This window comes from Marmota marmota, unplaced genomic scaffold (assembly GCF_001458135.2).
Source record: "Marmota marmota marmota unplaced genomic scaffold, marMar, whole genome shotgun sequence".
Taxonomy (NCBI): Eukaryota; Metazoa; Chordata; class Mammalia; order Rodentia; family Sciuridae; genus Marmota; species Marmota marmota.
Window position 1 is genome coordinate 604,505 of NW_026000048.1, and position 14,260 is coordinate 618,764.

A 14,260-nucleotide genomic window follows, 5' to 3' on the forward strand; every position below is an offset into this window, starting at 1 on the left:
CTGGGCAGGACAGAGTGGGACAGTCTAAAATTTTTTCTTGCCATTCAAAAGAGCGCACGGTTTAAAGCTTATTAATTATTTATTTCTGGAATTTTCCATTTAATACTTTTGAAGCATAGCTCTCATTGGTCTAAAATCAAGGTGTTGTCAAGGCCACATCTGTTTGCAGGCTCCAGGAAGACACTGGTCTACCAAAAGTAGTATTGTGTCCTTCACTCTCCCTCCCCACCAAGAAGGGACAGGGATTAGACCTCCAAAGGACAAGCCTATAAAACTGATTTATAAAAACTTTCAGAAGGAGCAGAAACCAAGAATCCCAATCCCACAGGTAGAATGAAGGGGGTAGGGTTTTGAGAGCTGAGACATCCCCAGCTTTCTCCAGGGCATGCAGTACAGAAAAAAAGAAAAGGGACATCAGTGACTGTGATTCACAAAAGCTGGGCACTGAGCACTGAGAAGGTTTAGAAATGCCTCCATTTAGTTTGCTTATATTTTATCTTTCATATATACAGAAGAGGGAAATAGATTTCCAAGTCCACATCCAAAGTCTACAAGAGTTTGGTCAATAAACGTACAATAACAACTTCAATGACTAAAATATACTGGCTTCTGTAAACCCGAAACTCTCCTAAACTCTTCTAAAATAAAGTTTGTTTTTCAAAGAAAATAATGGTCTTAAATAAACTTAAAATAATGTTCTTAGATAAAATAATGTTCTTACGATTGCTGAAGAGATAGATTTGATGAAATATGGTATTCATTCTTGCTTTTGAGTCATTTTGCTACAATTGAGAGATAGTGAATTCTTCAAACAAGAAATAATAAGTTTTAAAGTTTTATTTTAGGTTAAAGATTTAAGGGGGGGGGGAATTCCATTCCTTTACTACTTCTACACTAAAAGGAAACCAAACCACCTAAATCAAGGGAACACTATTCGAAGTTAATAATCTATTCTGAGACAGAATAACCAATGAGGACACTCTTGTGAGTGATGTCCTTCCATACTAAGAAACCACATCACATATTTATTTCATATTTAAAGGGCAGATATGAGGGAACTGTGGGCTGAATTTTGAGAACGTACCTAGATCACTGAAAGGAGATACATTGAAACATAATTCACTAGCCTTTGAATGGGATTCAAAGGGTGCTCACAGGTTTTTGCATTTGAAAAATAACATGAGCTACTTCTGTATGGCCCAAGAGGATGGAGGAGCCAAAGCCCCTGAGCATCACCCCAGGAGAGCCTGTTCATAGACTTGTGGGGCTTCACTCCAGACCCTGAGAAATCCAGGTGCCACCCAGAGGGAGGAACCTGAGCCTGGAACTGCCCCGGCTGAATGAGTCAGGTCAGGGAGAATCTGCTGGCACCCAGCGAGCAGGCAACAAGTCCCTAAAGACAAGATGGACTGTGAACCCACTTGGTCCCCAAATGGTGCGACCCAGCCTTTGTCATTTTGAAAACAGCCATGAATACACTAAATCCACCACATCCAAGGATAGCTGTTTAAAGCTGGCAGCCTATGGGACAGACACAAGGCTCCTTTCATGCCCTTTGCTGTCCCCTGGGTCCCTATGAGAGCCCTTCTGTCACTATTCCATCTGCTGAGGCCACAGAGGAGATCCACAAACCTCTGTCCTCTACTCTCTTGACATCTGCTCCTGCCGTTCCTTCTCCCCGAAATTCCCTCCTCCTCCTCGCCTCATGGTGGAATTCTTTCCTTTAATACCTTCCTCTCTAACCAGTTGTTACCTTGCAGGTCTGGGATTTCCAAGGGGGTTCGGATTTCCTGAATTTCCTGTGCTTCAGGGAAGCCTCCTGCGGGGATCTCTTGTGAGACAGCTGGCTCCACTCCAGTCTCTTTCTGGTTCTCGGTGTCCCCTCCAGTGCACTCATTCTGTCTCTCTGGCGGCAGTAATCCCTGGTCTTTGTCTCAACATCAGGTGTGACCCTCTGGCTCTGAGGCTAGCCTGAGGACAAGGGCTGATTTCACTCATCTCTGCACGGTGGTAAGAACAGAGAAAAGGACCCACTGGGCAAAGCATTTGTCTTTAAGGCAGGATTCCATTCGCAGCAGCCATCATCGCCCGCTAGGAGGTAGGTGGCACATCACGCTGGCGCCCTGCCTGATCCTCTGGCTCACTCAGGAGCATAACCTACACACACAGGAGCCCAGCTCCAGTCCCCGAGCGAGGACTTCCCCTAGAAGGCGCCCACAAAACAGGGAATCTTAGCACACGTGCCGTTTTCTCATTATGCCACCAGAGGGCCCTGTATGACTGCTGATGACAACGACATTGTCCCATTTGGAGAGTTTCACAGGCCAGAATGTGTTTTATAACCTTGAAGAATTCTCAAAGCATGGTCAATAATCGACATCAAGTCTGTAAAAAGAAAAAAAAAAGCTTTTATCTGGGTTCTTAAGAACTGAGGTTCGAAGACACAATTCGAGTAAAGCCGAGAAAGTGTGTTCCTGACTGGGAACAAAGAGCGGGGGATAACACATGCCTAGAGCCACCAGGGCAGGGGCAGGGGAGCCTCGAAGCCCCCAGTGCAGCTGACTGGTCAGTCTGGGTTCCGCGCTGCAGCCTGGGTGCAGACAGATGGCTCAGTTCTGGAATGTTCGCTCCCTAACCGAAGTGACTCCACCTTAGGTAGAATTTTACAAGATTTCATAAAGAAAATATGTCCTTGCTGTTATTCCTCGATTTTATTTGGAAAAGAATAAAAAATCCCCTACAAGAAACAATATAAGATTATCTACCAACTGGAACACACAGAGATGAAAAATTATAGAGGAAGGAAGAAAGGGAAAGAAGGAGGGAGGGAAGAATTAATGAATCTGGACCCAAACATGATATAAAATACAAACCTAACAAAGATAAAAACTAAATTTAAGAGCTAGAACTAAACTCAGAAAACAATATAGGAGCAAATCTTAAAGACTTTGGATTTGTCACCAGAATCTCCGGTGGCAAAAGAAGGAAGAAAAAAAATTCAGAATTCTTTCCATCAAAAAGAAGCTAAGGAGGCTGGGGATATAGCTCTTGGTAGAGTGCTTGCCTCCCATGCACAAAGCCCTGGGTCCAATCCCCAGCACCACAAAATAACAAAACAAAAAGAAGCTAATGGGTATATTTTAAAGGTCAATTTAAAAGAAAGAAGAAGAAATATATAGAATGAAGAGTATGTAGAAAACTAGAAAGAGGAAATTAAAAGTCAAATAAGAAACCAGTTGCATCCAAACCTAGAGGTAGCGGGTTATTTCCTAGTAAAAATACACAATATTAAAATGAACTCTAAGATGAGGAAAACATAAATAGACCAATCAGGATAGAAAGGCTTGCAATGCTGCCAAGAGATCTTCTACTGGAAAAGGCCCAGGGCCATGTGGGCTCATAGCTGAGTATAAACGGACCTTTAGCAAATTCTGATTTTATTTAAAATGGTCAAGTCTTAACAAAAATGAAAAAGGTGACTTTCTTCACCTTGTTATTTAAATCAAAGCTTCTTACAGTTAATATATTTCATCCAATGTTTAATTTTAATATTTGTAAAACAGACATTGTTTTATGTTCCATTACAAATATACTGCCACCACCAATTAAACTGTGACTTTCTCAATGAAAGAAAAAAAAAATGTTGACAAGTTTACTTCCATGAAAGAAATAATATAAATTCTTAATAAATTCTACTTTGGGTGCAAATAATATATTCAAACTTAGCTATTGTGACAAATTTTAACATGTGTACTTTTCAATTTTTCAATATTGTTTCAACTACTTTTACACGCTAAGAAAAATGAACCACTAAAACATTAACAGAACCAGGAGACAGGTGCACACTGAGCTTTTCGCTGGGTGCTGGTGGAACTCAGCACCCACCCAACTTTCCCCGGGACTTCCCAATGTTGCATGGTAGCATTTCTCCTTTCTTTGGCAAAATACTTCTTGCTAAAATATTGCAGGAGGCAGCAAAGTTATGCAGAGTTCCCTTCCCAGCCCTGGGGGCCAACAGGAAGCGAAGTGTTGCCCGCACCTCACCTTTCCTCACATGGCCTAGGTGTCCCGAAGACGGGTGGCGTCTCCCCAAGTCGGTCCTGAGGATCACCACACAGCTCTGATTCTCAGCACGCAGGAGCGCTGATGCCTGTGGGCAGGATGCAGGGCCCTGCGGAAGGGTCCGCCCGCAGGGTCACACCGAGTCCTGCCGCCGGGCAGGCAGGCACCGCCCGGGGGCTCCAGGCTCGCTGTTCCATGGTGATCGTGCGCCACCTGCTGGCAGACCCGGTGAATTTCTGAAATTGAGCGTACTGATCATTCCATGTATACATTGTCAACTCGGGGTTAAATAGAACCCTCACCTCATGCCTGGACCCGAATGGATGGAGACAACAAGAAGTCAAGTAGATGGCCAATAGATAAGAATAAAATTATTTCTTGTAAATTAGCAATAGGGGAATAATTGGAATTTGAAATGAAAAAAAATTTGCTGGAATACTCTAAAAGATGAAGTCCGTTAAGTGTCAATCTAACAAAATGTATACAAATTCAAATAACCTTCAATGAGGCTGTGAGAAGTCAAAAGAAATGTTAATAAGTATAGAGTTATTTCTTGTTCAGAAGCAGTATAATCATTAAGATGAAAATTCTTTCCAATCTCCTCTAGAGATTCAGCAAAATCCCACCTGAATTCCCAGCAAGGATACTAAGAGATGGGTCCTAACGTACAGTAGACAGACCACATGAGACCGAAGAAGAACAGTGTCCAAGAGTGTGCACACTTCCCATAAAACTACACAAAAGTGTGGCATTGGCCAGGGAATGGGTGGATAGATCAATCAAACAGAGAGCCAAACTGGAGCCATATAAATGTAGTCCACTGTATGAGTCAAAGGACTAAAGAGAACTCAGTGAAGAAAGAAATACACATTCCACAAATGGAAACAGAACAACTGGAAACCATATGGGGAAAAACGAACATAGGCACAAGTTACTCCAAAGTTACTCAAAATATTCTGCAGACAAATTTCAAATGCAAAATTATAAACATCACAAAAAAGCAAACAGAAGAAAATCTACACGGCCTTGGGTCTGGTGATGAGCTTTTAGACATAATAACCAAAAAAACAGTCCATTGGGGGAAAATGTGGACTTCATTAAAATGCAAAATGTCTATTCTGTGAAAAATCCTGTTAAGAATATTTTAAAAGCCACAGACTGGAAGGAAAATATTTGGAACCACATTTGAAAAAGGACTTATATGCTAAATGTACAAATAAACTCCAAAACTCAACAAGAAGACAAGCAATGCAATTAAAAATGGTCAGAGGCTGGAAGGTAGCTCAGTGATAATGGCATGTGCTTAGCAAGGACCTGGGTGCAAGCCCCAATATTGCGGGCACGCATACGTGCATACACACACACACATACACACACACATACATACACACTCACACAAAGAATTAGTAAAGATATGAATGGACACTTCAACATTGAAGATATTCAAACAGTAAATAAGTATATGAAATAATGAAGATTTATAAAGATAAATAAGCACACAAAATAATGCTAAACAGCATTGACATGTTGTGAGGGGCTTGCAAACTAAAACAATAAGAGAGCACAGCACATCTATCAGAACAGCTAAAACTTTTAAAATTTAATACAATTGCACAGGAATTCTTCTTCCTCCTGGAGAGTGCATAATGGTACAGGTACCCTGGAAGATGGTTTGGCAGTTTTTTTTCCCCAAAGCTTAACCTAGTTCACTGTATGACCCAACAATTGTAGTCTTAGGTATTTAGATAACTGCTTTGAAGTCCTAGGAAGGCAATATAAACAACAACAAAAAAAAAAAACTGCAAGCTACAGACACAGTTCAAAATCTGACCTTCATAATGGTCAAATACTTTAACAAGTCGCATGACCCTCAGTAAGTGAGTGAGTAATCAAGCTGGGGTACACTATCCTATGAAATACTACTCTGTAAGGGAAAAGGATGAGCCATGAAGCCACACAAAGACAGGGATGAATCTTGGGTGCGTGTTGCTGAGTGAAAGAATGCAGTCTGGAGAGGCTGCGCTGTTTGATCACAGTTATATGACATGTTGGAAAGGGCACCCATGGAGGTGGTCACCAGATGTGTGTGCACAGTGCTGAGCAGGGGAACAGGATGAGAGAAACAGACCATATGGAAGCACATTCCTCTGGCTGCAAGAACATGCCAGGTGTGTGTGGAGAAGCTGGGGTACGTGGCACCTCTCACTTAAGGAGAGAAAGTCTTCCATCAGACATGGAGCTACATAGAGACCATTTCTGAAAGTGGGTGGGTGGATAAGGGGTAAAATGTACATAAAATCTTACCATTTAACTTTTTATTTATTGTGGTAAAAGATACATAGCATAAAGTTTTCCTTTTAAGTTTACGTTTTTAAATTATGGTAAAAGGTAAATAACATGAAATTTACCCTCCAAACTCTTCTAAGTGTGCAGTTCATGAGCATTATGTATATTTACACTGCTACAATTTTACACAACATTTATAACAGTTGAAATATTTACACTGTTATCATTTTACATTCTCAACAGCAGTACACAAGGGTTCCAATTTCTCCAAATAATCATCAAGTTAGTTACTATTTATGTACTAATATACTCATAAGTTAATTTCCTTTTTTAAAAAAAAAATAGCCATTCTAGGGGCTGGGGTTGTGGCTCAAAGGTAGAGCACTCAGCTAGCACGTGAAAGGTGCTGGGTTCAATCCTCAGCATCACATTAAATAAATAAATAAAAGTATTTTGTCCAACTATGTAAAACTAAAAAATATTTTTTTAAAAAAACATAGCCATTCTAATGGTATAAAGTGGTATATTGCTGTGGTTTTATTTTTATTTACTTAATTGCTAATAATATTAATCATATTTTCACATGCTTGTTGATCTTAAATTTGACAACGATTTCTTGGGTATGGCATTAAAAGCATGTGAAAGAAACAAAGAAATAGATAAATTGGACTTCATCAAACTATACTACAGAGCAATAGTAACTATACTACAAAACAATAGTAACAAAAACAGCATAGTATTGGCACCAAAACAGACTGGTAGATCAATGGTATAGAATAGAGGACACAGAGACTAACCCACAAAATTATAATTATCTTATATTAGATAAAGATGCCAAAAACATGCATTGGAGAAAAGATAGCCTCTTCAACAAATGGTGCTGGGGAAACTGGAAATCCACATGCAACAAAATGAAATTAAACCCCTATTCTCTCTCACCATGCACAAAACAACTCAAAACAGATCAAGGACTTAGGAATAAAACCAGAGACCGTGTGTCTAATAGAAGAAAAAGTAGGCCCTAATCTCCATCATGTGGGATTAGGCCTCAATTGCCTTAATAAGACTCCTTTGGCATAAGAATTAAAATCAGGAATCAATAAATGGGATGGACTCAAACTAAAAAGTTTCTTCTCAGCAAAATAAATAATCTGTGGGCTGGGGTTGTGGCTCAGTGGTAGAGTGCTTGCCTAGCAAGTGTGAGGCACTGGGTTCAATTCTCAGCACCACATATAAATAGATAAAAATAAAGGTCCATTGACACCTAAAAAAATGCATAACTTTAAAAAGAAAGAAAGAAAGAAAGAAAAAAGAAACTATCTGTGAGGTAAATAGAGAGCCTAAATCATGGGAGCAAATCTTTACCCCTCATACATCACATAGAGCACTAATCTATGAGTTTTTTGATAATGAAATCAAAAAACTCCAAAAAAATAATAACCCAATCAATAAATGAGCCAAGGACTTGAACAGACACTTCTCAGAAGATGATATACAATCAATCAACAAGTATATGAAAAAATGTTCATTATTGCTAGCAATTAGAAGAAATGCAAATCAAAACCACTCTAGGATTTCATCTCACTCCAGTCAGAATGGCAACTATTATGAATACAAACAACAATAAGTGTTGGTAAGGATGTGGGGAAAAGGTACACTCATACACTGCTGGTGGGACTGCAAATTGGTGCAGCCCATATGGAAAGCAGTATGGAGATTTCTTGGAAAATTGGGAATGGAACCACCATTTGACCCAGCTATCTCTCTCCTCGGTCTATACCCAAAGGACTTAAAAACAGCATACTACAGGGACACAGCCACATCAATGTTTATAGCAGCACAATTCATAATAGCTAAACTATGGAGCCAACCTAGATGCCCTTCAATAGATGAATGAATAAAAAAAAAGTGGCATATATACACAATGGAATATTACTCAGCAATAAAAGAGAATAAAATCATGGCATTTGCAGGTAATTGGATGGAGTTAGAGATGATAATGCTAAGTGAAGTTAGCCAATCCCAAAAAACCAAATGCCGAATGTTTTCTCTGATATAAGGAGGCTGATATAGTGGGATAGGGAGGGGGAGTGTGGGAGGAATAGACGAACTCTAGATAGAGCAGAGGGGTTGGAGGGAAAGGGAGGGTGCATGGGGTTAGAAATGATGGTGGAATAGGATGGTCATTATTATTCAAAGTACATGTATGAAGACACAAATTGGTGTGAATATACTTTGTATTCAACCAGAGATATGAAAAATTGTGCTCTATATGTGTAGTAAGAATTGTGATGCATTCCGCTGTCACAAATAAATAAATAAATATCACAGGTGAGAGTATAAAATGATATAGCTGCTGTGGAAAAGTGTGGTGGTTCTACAAAAAGCTAAACATAGAGTTACCCATAGGATTCAGCAATTCTACTCCACAGGTATTCGAACAAAAACTTGACCAAAATGTTCATTGCAGTGCTATTCATAGTGCCAAAAGGTGGAAGCAACCCAGATGTTCAACAGAGGAATACACAAATGAAACATGGTGTATCCATAGGTGAAACAGACTGAGGCACCCATCCTTGCTACAATGTGGAAGAACCTCAGAAATATTGTACTAAAAGAGAGAGGCCAGACACAAAAGGCCCGGCACTGTGGATCCCATCCATATGAAATATCCAAAGAAGGGAAGTTCATGGAGACGCAGATCCACAGTTGACAGGGGTCCTTGGGAGAGAATGGGGAGAAACTGCTCACAGAGCAGGAGGTTTCCTTTGGGGGTGGTGAGCATTATTGGGAAATATTGTGCAGGTACTAGATGTCACTGAAGCATACCTGTTAAAACAGTTAATTTTATATGAAATGTCACATCAACAGAAGGGAAAATCCAGTCCCCAGCCATCTCTGACCACTGAGCCCTCTTCCCACAGCTCTGCCTGAGCCTGGAGTTCAAGTCCCTCCACAGTCTAGTGCTGCCTGGGGCCTGGCCAAGCTCACTCTGGACACTTATGCTCCTACCACGCTGTCCACTCAGCACCTAAAGCCACTGTCCGTTTCTTCACAGAAGCAAGTGACGAGGGACACTGCTCAGGGAAAGTTTGTTAGTCAAATGAGCCTGTGTCCAGGCCACACGGGAGAGAGGGGACCCAGCTTTGGGAGACAGCAGTCGGACTATGAGGTGGCCCAGGTCCCACAAGAGGCCTTGCAGACTCTTACAGATACACCAGCCTGGGGATCCCCAGAGGTTGGCCAGGAAGTGGGTTCGCACAGGTATTTTCACACTTGGTTAGAGCTGAGGATGCCTACACCTCACTTCCGCCCAAACCCCTTCCACTCTCTGGATGCTAAAGGTCCACTCTGGGGCCTGCTGAGTAGGCCCTGCTCCTCTAGAGTCCCCCTGAGACCTGAGGGCAGGCATGCAGGGCAGGAGGGATGCCGACCTGAGCCAGCAGAGGCTTTTCCCTTTGCAGATTTGGGGTTGCCAGTCCTTCTTTCTACCCAGACCTCCAGGAGAATAAGAATCCCCAGGAAGGCTTCTCCCAGGGCTGACCACCAAGAAACAAGCCTCAGTTTTCTCTTGTCTGCAAAGCTTCAGCACCCACCACAAACCCCAAAAGGGTTTGGCCCCAGTCCTCACAGGGCAAATGACCAATGATGACAGCACTAGAACTATGTCCAGCAGTCAGGCCCTGCCGCGCTCTTCCTGGGTACCCTCTCCTGTGAGGGCTGCAGTGCCTGGGGCCAGCAGGCATGGAAAGATATCTGGCAAAGGCGGAGACACTGCTGGGAGGGAGCCATGTCCCTAAAATTCATTCATACACTGAAATCCTCACCCCCAGTATCTGTGAAGGCCCCTATGTGGAAATAGGGCCTCTGCAGGTAACTAAGTTAAGAAGTCTTTAAGAGGTGATGGGAGGGGAGGTGGGGATACGAAGGGCAGCAGAATACAACAGACACTAGTATTGCTGTATGTATAAATGTGGCTATATAACCAATGTGATCCTGCAATCTGTACACGTGGAAAAATAAGAATTCATACCCCATTTGAATGAAATGTATGATATGTCAAGATCATTGTATTGTCTTGAGCAACCAATTAAAAAAAAGAAGTCTTTAGGATCTGCCCTGATCCACTGCCATTGAACCCTTCAAAAGGAGGGAATTTGGAACAGAAAGGCACCTGCAGAAGGCACCCGGTGAGACTGGAGATGTTCTGTCACAAGCCAAGGGATGGCGGAGAGCTGGGGAGGCCTGGGGCAGACTCTCCCCCAGCTCCTCCAGGAGCATAGTCCCCGCCCCCCATGCCTTTACTTCAGAGTTCTGGACACAGGCACAGCTGTTGTTCTAAACCACCCATTTTGTGGTATTTTGTTACAGAAACCCTGGGAAACTGATATAGACAGGTTCTGTCCTATCTGCCACTCTCTCCAGATCCCAGCTGCCTCCCGGAGCCCTCTGCAAGAGGGTGAGGGACTGAAACAGGTCCTTCACGGGCCTCAACAGCTGCCTGGTGGTCACTCGGTGCCCTGGCTATCTGGGTGCTCAAGCTCTTGGCCTGCTGGGGCCATTAGCAGGATAAGGACAGGAGTCACCTCCCTGAAGCTGGTCACTGAACCTACCCCCTGGAGTCCTGAAAGCTCAAAGCTGGTGGACACCCACCCCTCCAGCCTCCTCCAGCCCCCTCTCAGCCATCCACGATTTGAAACACCCGTGGTGTCCCTTTTAGTGTGTGTATTTGTGGTGGTGGGGATGGAACCCAGGACTGAGCTACCACTGAGCTACATTCCCAGCCCTTTTTGTTTAATTTGCTATGTTGCCCAGGCTGGCCTCTGATTTGCAATCCTCTTGATTCCGCCTCCTGAGCTGCCAGGGTTCCAGAGTGCACAACTGTGCCCCGCCCACTATGTCCCTTTAATAGCGGTAGGCAGGAGACCTCAGGAAGGCAAAGAAGCGGGAGGCACCACCTGTTCATGGAGCCTCACCTGTGTCCCCTGGACTCACGATGGCCTTTTAAAGGGCAGGAGGCAGAATAAGTTGTAGGGTCACAACCCCCCCCCTCAAGTGAGGGGAAGCCAGGGAGCTTGGTGGGCAAGGTATGGAGGGCAGAGGCCCCTCACTACAGGAGCTAAGTGGAGTGAGTAAGGAGAAACCCCCTGCCTCCAGACAAGACCTCTGACCACTGTCAGAAAGCCCAGCCTCAGCCCACAGTCCTCTGCAGAGACTCTGGTCCATTTTCTCCAAAATGGAGAAGATGCAGCTGGCCAAGTCAGGGTTCTAGAACATTCAGGACTGAGCTTACTGCCTACCAAGGAGAGAAGGGACAAACAGGTCCTGGAGGTTTGCCTGAGCTGTGGCTGTGACTAACCAGTTACACGCAGGACCACTTTCCTGGGTGTCTGGATCTTGCTGATTGTGAGAAGGCCACAGGCCAAGTCTGGGGAGGGGCTTAGAACTCTGTATGTTTCTTGGGGAAGCTGAGGGGTGGCTTCCCCCTGCCAGCCCAATGCATGGTGGCCACTGTTGCTGCCCTCTGAGACAAGGAGCCAGGCTGACGCAGGTCTGGATTCCCATCCTATGACAGATGGTCAGGTGACTCTCCCTTCCCCACACACCCACTGGCAGCACATTCTCTGAGCTTGGGGCCCCTGGGAGTCTGGTGTCTGTGCCCTCCTCCTCCTCCTCTAGACCAGGACTGCCAGGGATGCACCAGGTCAGCTACCTAAAGTGCCCTTCTCCAATCTCAGTCACAGCTCTGCTCTCCTGACCCCACCTCTCGTCTCCCAGCTGTGCCTCCTCATTCTGGATGCTCATCCCTTAGGCTCACCCAGAAATTCAGCTCCCAGGAATTTACCCGTAAAGGTAAAGGGCAAAAGACAGAGAACAAGGACACTCACCCGAATGCTGCTTATAAGATGGGCACAGAGACAACCAACTGCTCATCAGTAGCGCTGGCACATCAACTAAGGCACAGCCCACCATGAAAGGCTCAGAGCGCTCTTTCCACTGACATGGACAGATATCCTGGGTACATAGACCAGTGAGAAAAGGTGAGCATTCAAAACACTGAAGCTTTAACTGAACACAACCATGTGTCACTTAACAATGGGGATAAATTTAGAGAAATGTGTCATTAGGCAGTTCTGTTGGACCAACTTCATGGTGTGTACTTACATGAACTAAAAAACAGCAACAAGGTTACTGGGCAATATGAGCTTAGCAAACTACCATGACATGGATCCACTCTTGACCAAAACTTGGTCATGAACTTGTGACTGTGTAATATTTGTTCCCAAAACACAATGAACCACAACCTGGAAGGAAACGCACCATCTTTTGCCTGGCCAGGTCCAGCCCTAACAAGGTTTGCCTCCCGGTTCTCCAAGGAGGAGCCCCCAAACCTAGCCAGCAGTGGAACATTTTCCTCTCGCCAGAAAGGCCTTCACTGTACCTAACTTGCTGGACTCTGATCTATACACCTGAGCAGAAGAGACCCCCTCCCTGACTTCTATCTATTCCATCTCCATGGACATTCCTTAAGGCTTCCTCTAATACAGGGAGTTGTTGATCGAACTACTCAAACATGGCAGTGGGCTACGAAGCCCTCGATGTTTCTCAGCAGGACCCTTCCAGGATCTCCTGGGAATCCTGGTTTTCACTCGGGTCACAGTTCTGTGACTCACAGTGTTGAAAGGTCTGGCCACCCACCCCAGCTCTCCCTGGGATGCTGGCCTGGCTCCTGAGGGACAGCTCAGCCCCACCTCTGAAAAGTCCATAGTGTTACAGGCTGACACCCCCTGCCAGGCTCCCAGGCCTGCCTTCCCACCCGGGACCTCCTGCCCAGGCGTAGATCCACCCGCTTTGGACTCAGAAAGGAGCATCGCTAACACTGCCCAACCCACATCCTGTTTCACTGATGTCATCCTGTCCCTTAGACTTCACCTAGTTTATTCATTCTAGGGCACTAGCTGCACCCCAGCCCCCAGTACCCTGAGCAAGGGACCAAGAGCTAGGCCTCAGCCAGGCACAGTGGCACATGTCTATAATCCCAGTGGCTCGGGAGGCTGAGGCAGGAGAATTGCAAGTTCAAAGCCAGCCTCAGCAATTTAGTGAGGCCCTAAGCAGCTCAGTGAGACCCTGACTCTAATAAAATACAAAATAGAGCTAGGGATTGGAAAGGGATATATATCCCCCAAAGATAAACTTAAAATAACCCTTTTTACTCTAAACTTTTAAAATTTTGATTCATCAGGGCTTAGTGCTGCGGAAAGGCATATGTGTCCAAAAAATGTACATAAGCCTAAGGTACTTTGGAAGGATATTCTAACAGGACAATAGAAAGGTCCTGACCCAGTGATTATCTGGAGTCGGGGGTCTGTTTGTGTGTTTCCACAGGGAGAACAGCAGCTGATTTGGATTCTAGCGAGACTAACCAAAGCGATTTCTACAGACCAAAAAGAAGATGATTTGACTCAAATCCATAACAGCTGATATCCAGAGCTCCAGCTTGGCTATTCTTACATCTGCAACAGTGGTTCTCCCACACCTGGAGGAGCTGCATGGCGTTCGGGAGAGTTCCCAGGAGCGTGTGTGGAGTGTGCTGGTGGAGTTCAGAAATAAAGTTTGTTTCTGCTTCAGTGGCTCGTGATTTGTGCCCAGCCAGACTGCGGCAGGGGATGTAGCTCAGTGGTCGGATGCCCCTGAGTTCAATCCCTGGAACCCCCCAAGAAGAGCTAGGCCTCCGCTGGCTGAGGGCAGGTACTAGTGCTATGGTTAGGAAGCGTCCCCCATGGAGCTGCAGGGAGGTGGCAGAACCTTCAGGAGGTGGGACCTCGTAGAAGGAAGTCATGTCATTGGAGTTGTGCCCTTGAAGGGGACCTGGGAACCCTGCTACCATCCTTCCTCTCTTTCCCTTCATGGC

At 44.5% G+C, this 14,260-nt stretch overlaps 1 long non-coding RNA gene across 1 annotated transcript; it reads right to left on the minus strand.

Annotated features, from left to right (window-relative positions):
- Positions 1-474: 474 nt before the first annotated feature.
- On the minus strand, positions 475-4,380 carry LOC125619540. The gene is made up of 2 exons (XR_007351065.1): positions 4,045-4,380; positions 475-2,385 (listed from the first exon to the last, which is right to left on the minus strand). It is a non-coding gene; the product is annotated as an uncharacterized LOC125619540 (long non-coding RNA).
- Positions 4,381-14,260: the final 9,880 nt, after the last annotated feature.